Source organism: Humulus lupulus, chromosome 3, assembly GCF_963169125.1.
Source record: "Humulus lupulus chromosome 3, drHumLupu1.1, whole genome shotgun sequence".
In the NCBI taxonomy this organism is placed as follows: Eukaryota; Viridiplantae; Streptophyta; class Magnoliopsida; order Rosales; family Cannabaceae; genus Humulus; species Humulus lupulus.
Window position 1 is genome coordinate 3,746,256 of NC_084795.1, and position 17,344 is coordinate 3,763,599.

A 17,344-nucleotide genomic window follows, 5' to 3' on the forward strand; every position below is an offset into this window, starting at 1 on the left:
GTCGATATGTCCGAGTGGTTAAGGAGACAGACTCGAAATCTGTTGGGCATTGCCTGCGCAGGTTCGAATCCTGCTGTCGACGATTTATTTTTTTAATTATTTTGGAATCATGAAAATACATTTTCTAATATATATATATACTAGTGACACTGTTACGTTTTACTCTTTATAAAAATAATATATTTTTGTTTTGAATTTGTGAAGAAATTAAATAATAATATCAATAAGTAGTTCACAATTAATAATTTATTTTTTTGGGACTTCAAAATTAAATTAATTGTGTTACTTATTGAATTTAAGTTGTTATTATTTTGTATTTTTGTGCTGATTTCATGGTAATTTTTCTTTATTTAATAAATTGATAGTTTGTGAAAAAATAACTTAATTGTAAACTAATATTTTGTAAATATCTAATTAAATTATATCTATAACTTCATAAATAGTTTATTAATTTGGAAGAAATAAAAAAAATTCATTCTCCCATTTAAAAAATAGTAATAATTACGTTAGAAATAAATGAATTATAAATAAACAGTTAGTCTCAATAAGTCTAATCAGGTGTAAAGAAAAATTAAAACAAGGACAATTAATAAAAAAAGATAACGAATACATTTATTACATTAAGTTGTTTGTTTTAAACACGAAAAAAAAAACTAACTATACGGAAAAACTTCATAATAATATAATAGGGAAAGAAACATCAAGTAAAACATCAAAAAGAAACTAACACTAAACAAAAGCCTACTATGTACATTAGGAGAACTTCTTAATAATATATATAGGAAAGAAAACACCAACTGAAATATCATTTAATACTTGGTGGTGATGTATATATTTATATATATATATATATTATCTGACAAATATATTTACATATATTATTATTATATTAAAAAATAAAGGAAGGCAATGACTTCGTGCGGAAGGACTTAATTTTGTTTTTTGATTTTTTTGTTGATGTTTTCCCTAGACCGAGGAAATCCATATTTGGAAGAAACTATATCTAATACTTTATAGGGGCAGGCGTGGAGTATAATAATAATAATAATAATAATGATGCAGACATCTACACAATAATAATAATAATGACAGACATCTACACATATTCTTGGCAAATGTAATTAGTATTAAATGATATTGATACTAAATCAAAAAGTTATAACAGTGAAGAGTATTGATTTAATTACAATAGCTGACTAATAGCTAACTATATTCTAACATCCTCGAACTGTATGCAAGGCTGGAAAATTTATTTATATATATTAACTGTATAACATGCAAAGCTAACAAATTGATTTATATATATTATTATAAGAAAATAAAGAAAGTGAATGTTCACTGAGCTATGTATATGTATATATAAAGCTATAAGAAGCATCTGCAAGCTGCGATGGTGATGAAGGAAACAGCATAGAGAAACCAAGCGAGTATGAGAAGAGGCGTGTTAAGCGAAACAGTAATGGCGGCGAAGAAGGCAGTCACCGTAAACAACACTCCAAATTGTCGAAGCACTCGAGCTGTTTGAGGGAGCTTGGTGGCAATGTATTTGCTGACAAAGATTGAAGAGAAGGAGAGTACGATAGCCATTGATACCACTTCCATGTTTGGAACCAACTTGGATTGAATCTGGCACCACAGTGCTGCTATCTGTAGTGCCGATGCAAAGCAGAACCCCATAATAAGCTCTGTCCACACCAACTCAACGGGTCGCCCTGGTCGATCTGCAGCAGGAGCAGCTTCTGGAGGGGCATTATTCAGGACTGCCTCCAGGTCCAGCGGAGCAGCACCGGGCTTGGTAGGTGATGAAGTTGACCCCTTCGATGTCATTTATATATATATATGTATGAATGAATGAATGAATGAGGTACTAGCCTCTTGTAGTACAGTCGAAAGACCAGAGAAAACTCTTGTAGAACAGAATGAGTCATGTGTTGAATTTATAGGTTTTAGGAGGATCTGCACAACTGATGTCATCGATGTCGAGAAACTTCAAAGAAACTTCCTTGGCCATCCAAGTTTGCTCCCCTGGGGAAACTGAAGTCACGCACAACTGAACACGCACAACTGAAGTCACGCACAACTGAAGTCATCGATGCTTAAATTTTTATATGACACGTAGGATGTAAATGCCGCCGACTTCGTAATTTGTACTAAGATTTGTCTACTCACCATGGCTCCGTTGACTTTGGTTTCGACGACTATGAAATACAAATCAATCTTTGTAATTTATTTATTTATTTAAACTGGCTAGTATTTTTCTTTCATTCGCCTTACTTCACAACTATTCTCTTCGGACGCGGATCGTCTGTCCAAATTGCTGTCTTATTCTCTGTGCACCAAATAGCAGGACGACACATGTCAATCGACTCACACAGAAATAAGGCTTTGTTTGTCTGAATAAACGCATTCATACAAATAAATAAAAATCAACCCAAATAAATAGTTTATAATTTTTTTATATTTGTTTTATTATATTATTTGTTTGAATTTTGTGTCTTGATAAATAAATTTTTAATGTGACTAGTCCAAATATATGATGCGGCTATGGTCCGATCCGGCCAAACATATATACGATGTGACTAGTTCAAGTACGTGATCCAATCCGCGTATGATGTGACTAGTTGTAATAGTGACTATTTCGCACAATTTTCTAGTAGAGTTGTGATAGTGACTATTTCGTGCAATTTGAATAAACACAATTATACCGTGTTTTGATAGGACAATACATTACACTGTTTATTTTTACAAATAAGAAACCACTCATAGGTTTCTAGAAAACCATTCCCTGGTTTCTAACAAAAATAGAATAAAAAACTCACCTTAGTTATGAAAATGGGTTTCTATGACACAAGTTGAAGTGTATGAAGAGTATGGTGTGATATACTGTTATATTCTTGTTTTTTTTTTCAGCCCAAGTTAGTAACCTTTGGCTCCCTTTGTATATACTTTAATTAAATTTTTAAAAATCTAGTAACTGAGTGGCCTATCGGCCATTTTACCAAGAAAATGAGCAGAGCTATTATTGAGTATTCAGATCAAACGACATCAATATTTAGATTTTATAAAGAAATCAAACAAAAGATTCTAACGAAAAAGAAATTTTCTTAAGCAAAAATAGAAACACTATAGATTTAATTTGAGTTTTGAGATGAAGAGATGCGTGAGCCAAAAATAAGTTTTTGAATCTTGAAGTGATGTGCATATATATATATATATATTTGATATTATCTTTTCTTTTTGTTATGTTGATTCTTATCACTTTGTCCCTCGTAGTAGGAACCAAGTGGCTGATACATTGATAAAGATTAATTTGTGTGATACTTTTGAGTCTTCATTTGTGGATGTAGTTGCTCTTCTATTGCCAATTGGGTAGGTGATTATATATGTTACATTAATCTAATAATCAAGTCCATCTTTTCCAAAAAATTTATTCACTAAGAAATTTACAAAAGTACTAAAGTAAAGGTAAAATTACATTTTTATTTTTTGAAGCCAGTCCCAACTTGTTTTTATTTTATTTTTTTGAAATGGGATTTTATTCCTATTAAAATAAATAAATAAATGGGATATTATAATTAAATAAACTGGGAAAGTACTCGTTTGGCCCCTGTATATTTTCTGAATACGCGATTGACCATTATGTTTTGTTAAATGAAAATTCAGACTTTATAATTTACAAAATGAATCAAAATAGTATCATAAACCCGATTTCGATCAAAATATTTTCAAATATTATCTTTCATTCTCAGCTCTTCGATTACTTTTTTTGTTTCTCTGAACCCATCACATCGCCAACGATTTAAGAATTAATCTTATAACTGGAAATATTTTGACTAAAATCAGGTCTAAGATACTATATATTTTAATCCATTTTGTAAACACACATGATCCAAACTGTGATTTAACAAAACATAGGGCAAATCGTACATTATGGAAAAATACATGGACCAAAATGATATCTTCTATAATAATAATAATAGTTAGTCTAAAAAAATAAAGTGATGGACACCATAATTTTGGGATTGTCTTGTATATATGTGGATATTTGTGAGAGAGTATATACCACAATCCTTAGAATGGTGTATATACAAATTGGCTTTGGATGTATATATACTAGTCCTCCATATCACTCTCACCATTCCTTTAAAAAAAACATTACTCTCATCACGTTGTGTATAACACTGTATATGTATATGTATATGTATTTATGTACATAACTCCACTATATTTGCTCCTATTTTATGTTAATAATCTCATCTAGTTTTAACAATATTCTACATCAAGCACTAGCCAACCGATCTGCACCGTCCAGCAATGAAAGCATGATATATGATGATATATTTCACAAAATAATAATAAAGGGTGAGAATAATACGATCGAGTTATAATTTTTTTGTTTGTTTGTTTTTTTGTTAAATAAAAAATTAAAACATAACAGTACATTAAATATTGAATGGTCCCATAATATATAAGTCTTACGTGTACGTTGGTTCAAGGTTATATAATATATAATAATATAGAAATACAGGTAATTTTATTAATTAATACATTAACTAAATTACTTACATACGTATGTAAAGTTTAGATTTTAATAATTAAGCTCTTTAATTTTTAATTTTTAATTTTTTTAATAAATAATAAGTCTGTGTTTATGTATATAAGTTAAAAATTTCATGAAATAAATATATATATATATTTAGGGGAATTTTACTATAGGGGCTTCACTTTAAGCCTTATCGGTAAGACTCTCAGTGTTCTCGACCCATGAATAGTTTTCGGCGCGATTTTTTTTATGACCGTGTGTAATGTAGCTATTTAAAGCATTTTGCAAATTTTTAGAAAATTTCAATTAGTTTACAATATCAAAAACTAAGTTCAAACATGTTGTTGCACGCATGACTAATTTTTTTTATGCGCGTGGAAAACAACATGTTTGAACCTAGTTTTCGGTACTGTAAATTATTTGAAATTTTCTGAAAATTTGCAGGATGCTCTAAATAGCTACAATAAACACGGTCATAAAAAAAGTCGCGCCGAAAACTGTTCACGGGTCGAGAAACACTGAGAGCCCTACCGGTAGGGCTTAAAGTGAAGCCCCTATAGAAGAATTGTCTTATATATATACTGGGTTCGTATTTATAGTAGTGTTGAAGGCAAGTTTTTCTCATCGAAGAAGTCTTCTTCGAACAGTCACGACGCCTCCACTAAAAATCCTTGATAGATCGACTCGAAATAATTCATCTCATATCCAATAAGAAGAAATACAAGTCCCCCTCAGCATACTCCCCACCTCAGCATTTGTTGCCAAACCTTTGTTAACAATGGCAGTGCTGAGAAGGATCCCAAGGATCTCAAGAGAAAAAAAGACTATCTCAACCTTCCTTCCATGCCTTCCAAATCGAGCTTCAAAACCTCCAATTCGTTGATTCTTGTATCGTCTCTCAAATTGAATATCACAAAGACACGATCAAGGTTGTCTCCATTGGAAGCTTTTTGGATTTATGAAACAAGTAATTTGTCCAGACATACATGGTGATGGCTAGTAGTTTCAGACGAGAAACTTTAGTAAGATAAATGTAGTGAGCAAGATGAGTTTTGTTGGAAAAAAGCAAAAAAAATATTTTGCTTATTTAAAAGGGTTTATATTTTTTGTTGGATCATGTGTTCTGTCTCATTACCTATTTGAACCATGTGTTTTGAAAAATTACTTTTTGGACCTTATGTTTTGTAAAATGGTTCAAATAGAACCCTAAACCCGATTTTCGTCAAAGTTTTCTCAACTGAAATCACAAATAATTAACCAAACCAACAATTCAGTACAAAAATAAAATCATTCTGCTTAAAAATTGTGTTGTTATATTCAATTTTTTCTTCATCAAAATTAAGTTTAGGAGTCTATTTGAATTATTTTACAAAATATAGAGTCCAAAAATAATTTTTTTAAAATACAAAGTCCAAAGAGGTAGTCTCAAAAAATACAGGAACCAAAAAGATATAAACTCTATTTAATAATATTGTTTTAATAAAAAATCCACAAGAATAGAAAAAGTTATTTTTCATTTTTTTAAAAAAGAAAATGATATTTGCGGCAATAATGCCTTTGTAGTTAAGTTTGTTGCACTTAAATGCTTATGTAAAAATTTTGGCGGCAATAATGTCTACTGTTAATGTTTTGGTGCAGCCGTTGGTCCCTGAGCCGTTAGGGTATACAGGAAACACGTGGCACGACCCGATTGGGTTAAATTATTAAAATTTAAAATAAAAACAATTAATGTTTCTGATTTCTAATTTAAAACAAAAAAAAAACTAAGATTCAGAACATGCAACAAGTATCGGGTAAGATTGGTCTCCATTTGTTTTTGTAATCTGATTCATTGAATAAATGATTATGGGTGTTCACTAGAAACTTTGTATGTTTTGGTCAACTCAAGGACATTCCTGCTCAAGGACATTCATTGAAATATCTTTACTACCCAAGGACATTCCTGCCCCTAAGGCATTCTTTAACTTTGGCAAATCTCCGCAGAGAAAATACCATAACATCATTGTCCAAGACGATCACAAATCTCATTCAAATAATCCTTTGAATGCTGTGTTCATCTGATTCATAAACACTTGGCATTAACAAATTCCCAAATCATAACTCAGCACTGACAGTACTCTTATCTGATACAAACACAGTCTTTTATATAACTTCCTCTCTGGTCTCTGACTGGTCCTAACTAGATCCAAGATCCACCTTGGAGAACACCATCTTACTCACTGCTAAGCTTTTAATTATAACAACTCTGTTGAGCCATACTATCTCTCCATATAAAAGAAACTCTGGCAAACCTCCTGGAAACACATCCAGAACTCATAGATTAATCCAGTCTGTCCTGACTCCACTGGCACAATCTAAGTGGTATCCACCACACTAGCTAAGAGTTCCATGCAGCTCCCTGCAATAAAACTCTAGCTCTCAATACAGTTACCCTAAGCATACAGAACCATGCACAGTGCCAACTATCACAAGGATTTCCACTCTCAAGCCCAAGAGTTACTATATTTTCCTTACCATTTAGCATTGCCCCATAATTACTTAACAAATCCAAATCCAGAATCATACTGAGCCAGTCATAACCAGCTTTGTCAAAACCACTGATGAGTCATTTTTTTCATAACCCAACTCATCTCTTAAGTCACCAATACGGTATTGCCTTCCCATCGCAACATAATCATGTGATCTGCATAATACTCTATGCTTCTCTATATGCAACAAATAAAGAAACACCATGGCACCAAAAGCAATCAGTATAACTTAAGTTTATTGTGTTGTTTAATAAATTATTTTAATAGGATTTGTTTCTGGATTTCATATTTTTTAAATTTTGTTTGTGTTTTTATAAGTTATTTCCTACTTTAATGATGTTATTATTTTATTTTTTTGTTTCTTAAATTATGTTTATTTTTTTGGACCACCAACAGTGTATGTATTTTTTTTAATGATATTGGTTTCATAATAATTATTAAAAAAATTGCTTTGGTCTTATTAAAAAAATAGATTTCTGTGTTGTATTATATTGTATTTAATTTATTGTTAAAATAATGAGATTTGATTATTAAAAAAATTAGTATGTTGCTTTATTTTTTTAGCAGAGCATCAAACTTTTGAAAGAAAAAAAATCAGATTATTTTTTATTGTTTTTTTGTATTAATCATAATATGGTTTATGTTGATTTGTGTTGTAATATTATTTTAATAAATATTTTGTTGTTCTAGTTATTCTAGGTTTGTTGTTTGGAGATTTTAATTTTTGGGATATGAAAAATTTAAGTTATTATGTTTTCAAAATTTAAAAAAAAAAAATTATATATCTTATAATAAATGTTATGGGATTTTCTGAGTGGAGGATTTTAAAATTTTTGAAATGATCGTTTTAAATTGTTATGCTATCAAATTTTTTGTGAAATTTTATTAAGTAAAGTAGTTTTAATTTTTTTTTTTGTTATATGTTATGTCAACAGAATGAGAATTGTAATAAATATTATTTGATTTAGTTAATTAGTATTATTATAATTAATTGAAAATTATTAAAAAAAATTAATTAGTATTTAATTAGAAGTTAATTTATTTTTTCTGTCCCGGTATGTTTATGATTGATGGTTCCATCAATTATAGAGATATCTTCGCAGTAGCAGTCTCCACAAACTTATTACCCTTCACCACGAGCACCATAGTTTGCTTCACCACCATTGTCGCGCCCTAACATTGGTGATCAAGATATTGACCTGAATGTTAATGAATATTTCTCGGCTGGTTGGCCCGATCCAAACAATAATAATTAATTTATATTTTTTAATTAAATTAAGACAATTGATATTTAATTATGTTTATTTTATGATTAGTTTATATGTAATTAAATTAAGACAATTGATATTTTTATTATGTTAATTTTATTATTAGTTTATATGTAATTTTGTTTGATGAATATTAATTGTGTTATTAATAATTAAATTTAATTTATGTTTAATTTTAGTATCTTTATATAAGTATTATATGTATATTTATTATTAAATAAAATCAAACGAATTATTATATTTTAATAATATTAATTTATTAGCGGCAGAATAATAGGAGCGGGATCCGCTAGTATTAAATAAGTCAAACGAGGTTGACTATTCTTTTACACCAGGAGTCCCGCCCCAATTAATCCGCCGGTATTAATAGAATACCGGCGGGGTGTCAGTCCGCCTGTAATACCCCTAATCACCGACCGAGTATTACCGGCGGAGTGCCCTATTATTACTGGCGGAAGCCTCCGCCTCTAATACTCTTTTCTGTTGTAGTGATTATTGTTTAAAATCACAAGAACAGATATATCATATTGATTATGCCTTGGAAGTTCTGATGAGTTTTGGAATTTATTTTAGTTTTGGTTTGACTTTAATGGTGTTTATTTTGTATTGTAGGCTAAAACTCTACTTGGATATTTAAGAGAACCAAGACAATTATATAAGAGAACCAAGGCAACAAGAAATTCTTCTTCAAGTTGTTGGGTATTATTTTCTTTCTTGTTTGTAAGAATTATATACAGTGAGATTTTTATTTATGTATATAGTTTTGTTGTGTTCTACCATTGTATGTAACGTTACATAATTGTTGCACATTTTCTCCAAAACGTTATCCCTCTATTAAATTGAGAATTAAACGTGAATGTTAGAGACTATTGCCGCTACAAAATAAAAGATCAGCGACTTAAATGCTTCAATTTTGAAAGAATTGAGACTTTAACGACCAATTTCAATATAATTTTTTTTCAAGTTGATCAAATACTTTATAATTAACATATAAAAAAATTACTCCTTAGATTTTTTAAGAGGCTATTGACTACCCTTGACAAATTGTGGTTCTACTACTGTATAGACAATATTTTTTTGACAATATATCAATTTCTCTATTTTTTTTACATCATTTAAATATTATATTTTTAAACATTTTTATTTAAAATAATAGAAATAAATAAATAAAAACTAATAATTTTGGAGGGAGAAAGAAATAAAATTGTATAATCCAAATTTATTATTTTTAATTTTTTCTATTATTTTAATTAATAAAAATATAACATTATATAATATAAAGAAAAAAATAAAGAAACGGATATATTGTTAAATAAAATTATTTTGTCTTAATTATTTAACTTAAAAAAAGATAAGATACTTACAGTACAAGAAAAAATGCTTATTATAATACCAAAAAAGTATTATAAAACAGTTATCAAAATACTTTTTGAAGCATTAAGGAAAACTGTGTTATCGCAAGTCACGACACTTTTCATAATACATTTTTCCACTTATACTGAAGTATTATTGAAAACTCCATCATAAGACTTTTTTGGTATTATTTTAATATTTTAATATGTTTAAATTATCATTATCCTTAATAGTTTTCATAAGACTTTATTACACTTATATTGAGAGTATTATTGAATACTACAATAATACATTTCTGAAACTTTGTTTGGTGATTTTTTTTTGCACTACTGTAACTGCTGCTGCTTGATTGATTCATATATATCCTCTGAGTGACTGAACTAGCCTAATACTATTTCTCTCTTAGCTCTATTGGCTTAAAAAGGAGAAACTATAATTCATAAACTGCTTATCTGCTTGAGTGAAACCTCTGGTAATTTCGAAATTTCAAGTAAAGAGATAGTCCTGGCATTGGAGCATAGAAATTCTAATTCTGAAGGCTTAAAAGTAATTATAAATGTATTTATATGAATCTAGAAGTTCTGCTTTCTTACAAATTACAATCACTTTTGGATTCACTCCACATGTCCTTAGGCTGTGAAAGGCAGTATATGGCTATTTCAACAAGAGCAAGCATTGGGTTTCTGCAGTGTCTCTCTCAACAAACATTAATTATTAATTATTCCACCACCTTTAATAATTTTATTTGTTTCCTTTATAAAAATGGAAGCATTAAATACCACAATCAACATCTTTATTATTTGTGACTTACTTTTTGGTGTAATAAATATATACCTAAATGATTGGATTACACATATATATGATATTATTTAGAATAATGATCACTTATAGACTAGTTAATAAAGTACATATAGTCATATATATATACATTTAGTGTTGATCATGATGATCTTTAGTCCTTCAGATTTGGAAAGAATCATCAACCACTTACAGAAAGTTAGTCACATGTCTCTCTCTAACTATCACGTAACACAAAAATCGTATGGCAATACTTAATTTGATTGGGCCTTTATTGACTTTATAATTTTAGGCCCATTTTGTAAAAACCAAAAGCTTCAGTACATGTACATAGTACGTATATACATTATAATTATTGTGTGTTATTATAATACTTTTTTAATTGGATTATAATCATGCATTATAGAAACTAATAATTGTTGTAGTGTTAATTGCTACACTTTGGAAAAAAAAATAGCAGCTTATAAGTTTCTTAATTAATAATTTATTCATAACATTCTTTAAGACATTAAATGATAGAGGCACGTATGTTGAAGGAATCTCCTTGTTCTCTTTAATATGAAGCCAAAATTCTCAATTCTTAATTTTCTGAAAATAAATTTGACCGCAAAAGTGAAATTGAGATCCGCTAGGACAAAGGGTTCACTATGTTTATTTGTTCGAACATACAAAAGACTCCAAGTAGGAAGTTCAAGTTCGAATCCCACTAGAACCACAAAAAAACAGACTTTTTTTTAAGGAAAAAAAACAAAACAAAAAACTCCCACAAATAAACACAACAAGCAACAGAAAAGAGGGTTTATTTTTTGTTGATTAAACTGCAGCGCCTCTATAAATATATAAGATAATTTTTCTATAGCGATTTCATTTTAAGTCCTATTGGTAGGGTTTTCAGTGTTTCTCGACCGTTTTCGACGTAATTTTTTTTTATAACCGTGTATATTGTAGCTATTTAAAGTATTTGTAAATTTTCAAAAAATTGCGAATAGTTTACATTACCGAAAACTAGATTCAAACATGTTGATTTCCACGCGCATAAAAAGAATTAGTCATGCGTGCAATAATACATTTGAAACTAGTTTTCGGTACAGTATACTATTTGAAATTTTTTAAAAATTTACATGATTCTCTAAATAGCTACAATATACGGTCATTAAAAAAAAATTACACCGAAAACTGTTCACGAGTTATAACATTAGAGCCTACGGTCCCCTATATATTTATATATATATATAAAGCTAGAAGAAGCATTGCAAACTGCGATGGTGATGAAGGAAACAGCATAGAGAAGCCAAGCGAGTATGAGAAGAGGCTTGTTCAGCGGAACAGTAATGGCGGCGAAGAAGGCAGTCACCGTAAACAACACTCCAAATTGTCGAAGCACTCGAGCTGTTTGAGGGAGCTTGGTGGCAATGTATTTGCTAACAAAGATTGAAGAGAAGGAGAGTACGATAGCCATTGATACCACTTCCATGTTTGGAACCAACTTGGATTGAATCTGGCACCACAGTGTTGATATCTGTAGTGCCGATGCAAAGCAGAACCCCATAATAAGCTCTGTCCACACCAACTCAACGGGTCGCCCTGGTCGATCTGCAGCAGCAGCTTCTGGAGGGGCATTATTCAGGCCTGCCTCCAGGTCCAGCGGAGCAGCGCCGGGCTTGGTAGATGATGAAGTTAACCCCTTCGATGTCATTTATATATATATATATATATATTTCTGAATGAATGAGGTACTAGCCTCTTGTAGTACAGTCGAAAGACTAGAGAAAACTCTTGTAGAACAGAATGAGTCATGTGTGAATTTATAGGTTTTAGGAGGATCCGCACCAGTAGTCGTAGAAACTTCAAAGAAACTTCCTTGGCCATTAGCACAACTGATGTCATCGATGCTTAAATTTTTATATGACACGTAGGATGTAAATGCGGCCGACATTGTAATTTGTACAAAGATTTGTCTACTCGTCATGACTTGTGGACTTTGGTTTCGACGACTATGAAATACAAATCAATCTTTGTAATTTATTTATGCTGACTGCACAACTTTTAAACCAAAATTCAAACAATTACGCACAATTTATTTATTTATACTGGCTAGTATTTTTCTTTCATTCGTCTTACTTCACACCTATTCTTCTTTCTCTCTCTAGGTTAGGAAAATAGTTGTGATAGTGACTATTTTGCACAATTTTCTAGTAGAGTTGTGATAGTGACTACTTCGTAAAAAGTTGTCCGGTCAGTATAAATAAATAAATAAATATGCCAACTGTCATGTCATGTGGCTCGGGTAACTATCATTCCACGTGGCTCAGAGTTGTCATATTTTATTTATTTATTTAATAAAAAAATAAACACAATTATACCTTGTTTTGATAGGACGATACATCATACTGTTCATTTTTACAAATGAGAAACCACTCACACAGGTTTCTAGAAAACCATTCCCTGGTTTCTAACAAAAATAGAAGAAAAAACTCACCTTAGTTATAAAAATGGTTTCCATGACACAAGTTGAAGTGAATGAAGAGTACGGTGTGATATACTGTTATATTCTTGCATCATTATTTTTTCAGCCCAAGTTAGTAACCTTTGGCTGGCTTTGTATATACTTTAATTAAATCTTTAAAATTCTAGTAACTGAGTGGCCTATCTGCCATTTTACCAAGAAAATGAGCAGATCCATTACTGAGAATTCAGATCAAACGGCATCAATATTTTGATTTTATAAAGAAATCAAACAAAGATTCTAACGAAAAAGAAATTTTCTTGAGCAAAAATAGAAACACTATAGATTTAATTTGAGTTTTGAGATGAAGAGATGCGTGAGCCAATAATAAGTTTTTGAATCTTGAAGTGATATGGATATGTATATGAATTTTTTTTTATAGGGCTTCATTTTAAGCTTCCTAGTATGACTTTCAGAGTTTTCGACCCGTAAATAGTTTTTTGCGTGAATTTTTTTTATAACCGTGTATATTGTAGCTATTTAGAGCATCCTGCAAATTTTTAGAAAATTCTGAATAGTTTACAGTACCGAAAACTAGATTCAAACATGTTGCTTTCTACGCACATAAAAAAAAAATTAGTCACGCGTGTAACAACATTTTTGTACGGTAAACTATTCAGAATTTTATGAAATTTTGCAATATGCTCTAAATAGCTATAATATACACAGTCAAAAAAAAATCGTGTCGAAAACTATTAACGGATCAAGAACACTGAAAGTCTTACCAGTAGGGTTTAAAATAAAGCCCTATAGAAAAATTCTCATATACATATAAATATAAATATATATATATACTGGGTTCATATTTATAGTAGTGTTGAAGGCAGGTTTTTCTCATCGAAGAAGTCTTCTTCGAACAGTCCCCCTCAGCATGCTCCCCACCTTGGCATTTGTTGCCAAACATTGGTTAACAATGGCAGTGCTGAGAAGGACCCCAACAATCTCAAAAGAAAAAAAGACTATCTCAACCTTCCTTCCATGCTTTCCAAATCGAGCTTCAGTACCTCAAATTCGTTGATTCTTGTATCGTCTCTCAAATTGAATATCACAAAGACACGATCAAGGTTGTCTCTATTGGATTTATGGAGCAAGTAATTTGTCCAGACATACATGGTGATCGCTAGTAGTTTCAGACGAGAAACTTTAGTAAGATAGATGTAGTGAGCAAGATGAGTTTTGTTGGAAAAAAAACAAAAATATATTTTTCTTATTTAAAAGGGTTTATATTTTGTGTTCAACCTTGTATTATGTCTCATTACTTGTTTGGACCTTATGTTTTGAAAAATTATTTTTTGGACTTTATGTTTTCAAGTGCGTGCTCTGCACAATACAATGGTTAATCTGTTTACACGTGGTGCAAAACACTTAACAATTTTTTTATTTGGTTTTGCATTATTTAGTAAAAATGTCATTAAACCTTTAATTATTTTCATTTTTTTTCTCTTCTTTCCTTATTTCAACAACACAAAAATGCATTTAATTCTTGCAAAATAAAAATAAATTAAATTAAAATCATTTTTTTCATTTATAAAATATATCACATTAATTAAATGAAAATACAAATTAAAACTTAATTTAATTAAACATTTAAGCTTACTAAAATAACATTTATGCGCATGAATCACTTATTCTTTCAATTATTCAACTTTACACCAATATATTCTTTACTCAAATTAAATTAAGGGAAATTTGCAGCAAAACCCTCAATTCTTTTCGAGTTCATGCACCAATAACCCCAATAAAAAAAATTGACGGCAATACTCCCGACTATTACATTTTCCTTGTAGTCGTCCACTTTTGATCGTTAAGTGCCAAAAAGGATGAACGAGGGTCCATGTGGCATGAATTTATTTGTCTACGTGGATGATAAATTGGTAATTTTTTAATGACATGGATTTTTTAAAATACCATAATTAAAACAAAAGCAAAAAAAAATATTAAAACTATGTCAAATACATAAACGTAGAAACTTAAATGTAAATAAAATCTAAAATAATTAATAACCTAACCAGACTTAGATATTTAATTAAAACTTAAACTTTAATTTTGTTGAGAATACTTATAGCAGGATATTGTTTATTTTCATGTAAATCATATATTAAACAAATGAATATAAGAAAATCTAGTACGTGTTTCTAAAATTGAATTCAAACAGAGATAATGATAAGAATACTTACATTATTGTGTAGCGGAATTAATGAGTCATTCCTTCAGTTTCTTTAACCCTTGTATCATTTCTGTCGCAGGGTATCACCAAGAAACTGAACCAATCTTCAAATTTCTTCGCAGCCTTTCAAAGTATCATTAGAATCAACTAGACTAGAGTGGACAATTCTCAACACGTGAGATATATACAATGAGAAGAAGAGAATTGAATTTTGAGGCTTAGAAAATAACTTTTGTTGTAGAGAGAGTCTAAAACCCTAAAACATGAAAAATAGATTTTCAGATCAACAACTGATTAGAGGTGAAAAGTGCAACTTTATTGATCTTAAATGTCAAAATAAATTAAGTTTTAATTATTATTTTCATTTAACTAATATGATATATTTTATGAATAAAAATATTTGATTATGATTTAATTTATTGTTGTTTTGTAGGAATTAAAGTTGTATTTTGACATTTTGAAATTGAAAGAGAAAGAAAGAATTAAATCTGAAACAAATGAAAAAAAATTGACAAAACTAAAAAGAAAAGGTCCAATCCGAAGGCCCAAGCCCAGCAACATTTGCCATTTTTCCCCTTGCTTAGCCACCAGATGTCATCGCCAGAGGCCGCCACATTAATTTCTGTCGCAAGATATCAACATGCAAATAAAGTACAGCTCATGATAGAATTTAAAGCATCTCGATTTTTAACTTTGTCACAGTGTTGGGACACTAGAATCATTCGCAGATTACAATCCACCACAAGGGTAGACTACAATACAACCATAAACATGGGCTACAACCTCCCATGTAATCACCAAATAAAACTAAAATAAAATTAAACAAATCACCAAATGATAAAATTAAAAGATAAGAGACTTTTGCTAGCAATTATGTAACGTTAGAGACTTTTGCAAAAAAAAAAAAAAAAAGATAAAAGACTTAATTGCTACACTAAAAGAATATATGAATTTTAGCAGCTAATAAACTTTCTTAATTAATAATTTATTCATAACATTCTTTAAGACATTAAATGATATAGGCATGTATGTTGAAAGAGTTCTCTATGATTTGAAGCCAAAATTCTCAATTCTTAATTTTCTGAAAAATAAATTTGATGGCAAAAGTGAAATTGAGATCCGCTTCATAGGGAGAATAAAAATCACCTGTCCTAAATTGCTTGCCCCTTCAGTATCGCACCAGTAAACAATAGACACTTGTCTATTTTATTTATTCCACGTTAGTAGCTATTTCTTTTTGTATGAATCTGTTAGCTTGCTACTGACTTGTAAAAAGTAAATTTTCATTATATAGTAGTAGAAATATTGAATGTTTATGTTTTTTTAAATGGTCATGTCATATTTAAATAAATTATTTTATTAAACGATTTAAAAAAATTTAATTTGTTTTTATTGTAATTTTTTCAACAAAATAATTCCTCTTTTTTGGGAATTATTATTTTATATTTCTTATAATGTCAGTAACAATTTAAACATACTATTCCCTAAAATAAAACTATTTAAATATATTTTTTATTAAAATTATATTACTCTAACTTTTGTTTGTTTCTTTATTTACAAAGACTGTAGAAAATAATGTTAATTTTGTTTCAAATTTTTAAGTTTTATTTTTCTTCCAATAATTGGTATGTTCTATTATAAGATTTTAATTAGATTTTATTAAAAAAAAAATTATTAAAATTGAAAATAATTTAGACTCACGCTTTCTTTTTATTATTGGTATAAAAAATTAAAATTAAAATCTTGACAACAAATTATATAACATAATGTTTTCTTCAATACGTTTTACTAAGAAAGCAAATTATTATTTTTACAAATAAAAAGGAAAGAAAGCAGGTTATCCAAAATATATATTATTATAAAATTAAAACAAAAAAATATTATAAGTTGCATATACAAAAAATAAATATACTTTTTCCGGACAGGCAAAAATCAACCATACATTTTAATAAAATATTAAAATAATTTATTTAATTATGTATAAGCCAGTGACTTTTTTTTTTTTAAATAAATATAAAATAATTCTATTGCAATATTCTGATAATTTACTTTTTCAACGTATCATAGGATACATGTAGAACAGAATGAGTCGTGTGTTGTAGTTTCTTTTTTATTCTTAACTTCAAAGAAGCTTAAGAAACTTCCTTGGCCACGTAGGATGTAACCGCGTAGGGATCCGTA

General features: G+C 29.4%; 1 non-coding gene across 1 annotated transcript; it reads left to right on the forward strand.

Annotated features, from left to right (window-relative positions):
• TRNAS-CGA (transfer RNA serine (anticodon CGA)) lies at nucleotides 1–82 on the forward strand. The gene has a single exon. It is a non-coding gene; the product is annotated as a tRNA-Ser (tRNA).
• Nucleotides 83–17,344: the final 17,262 nt, after the last annotated feature.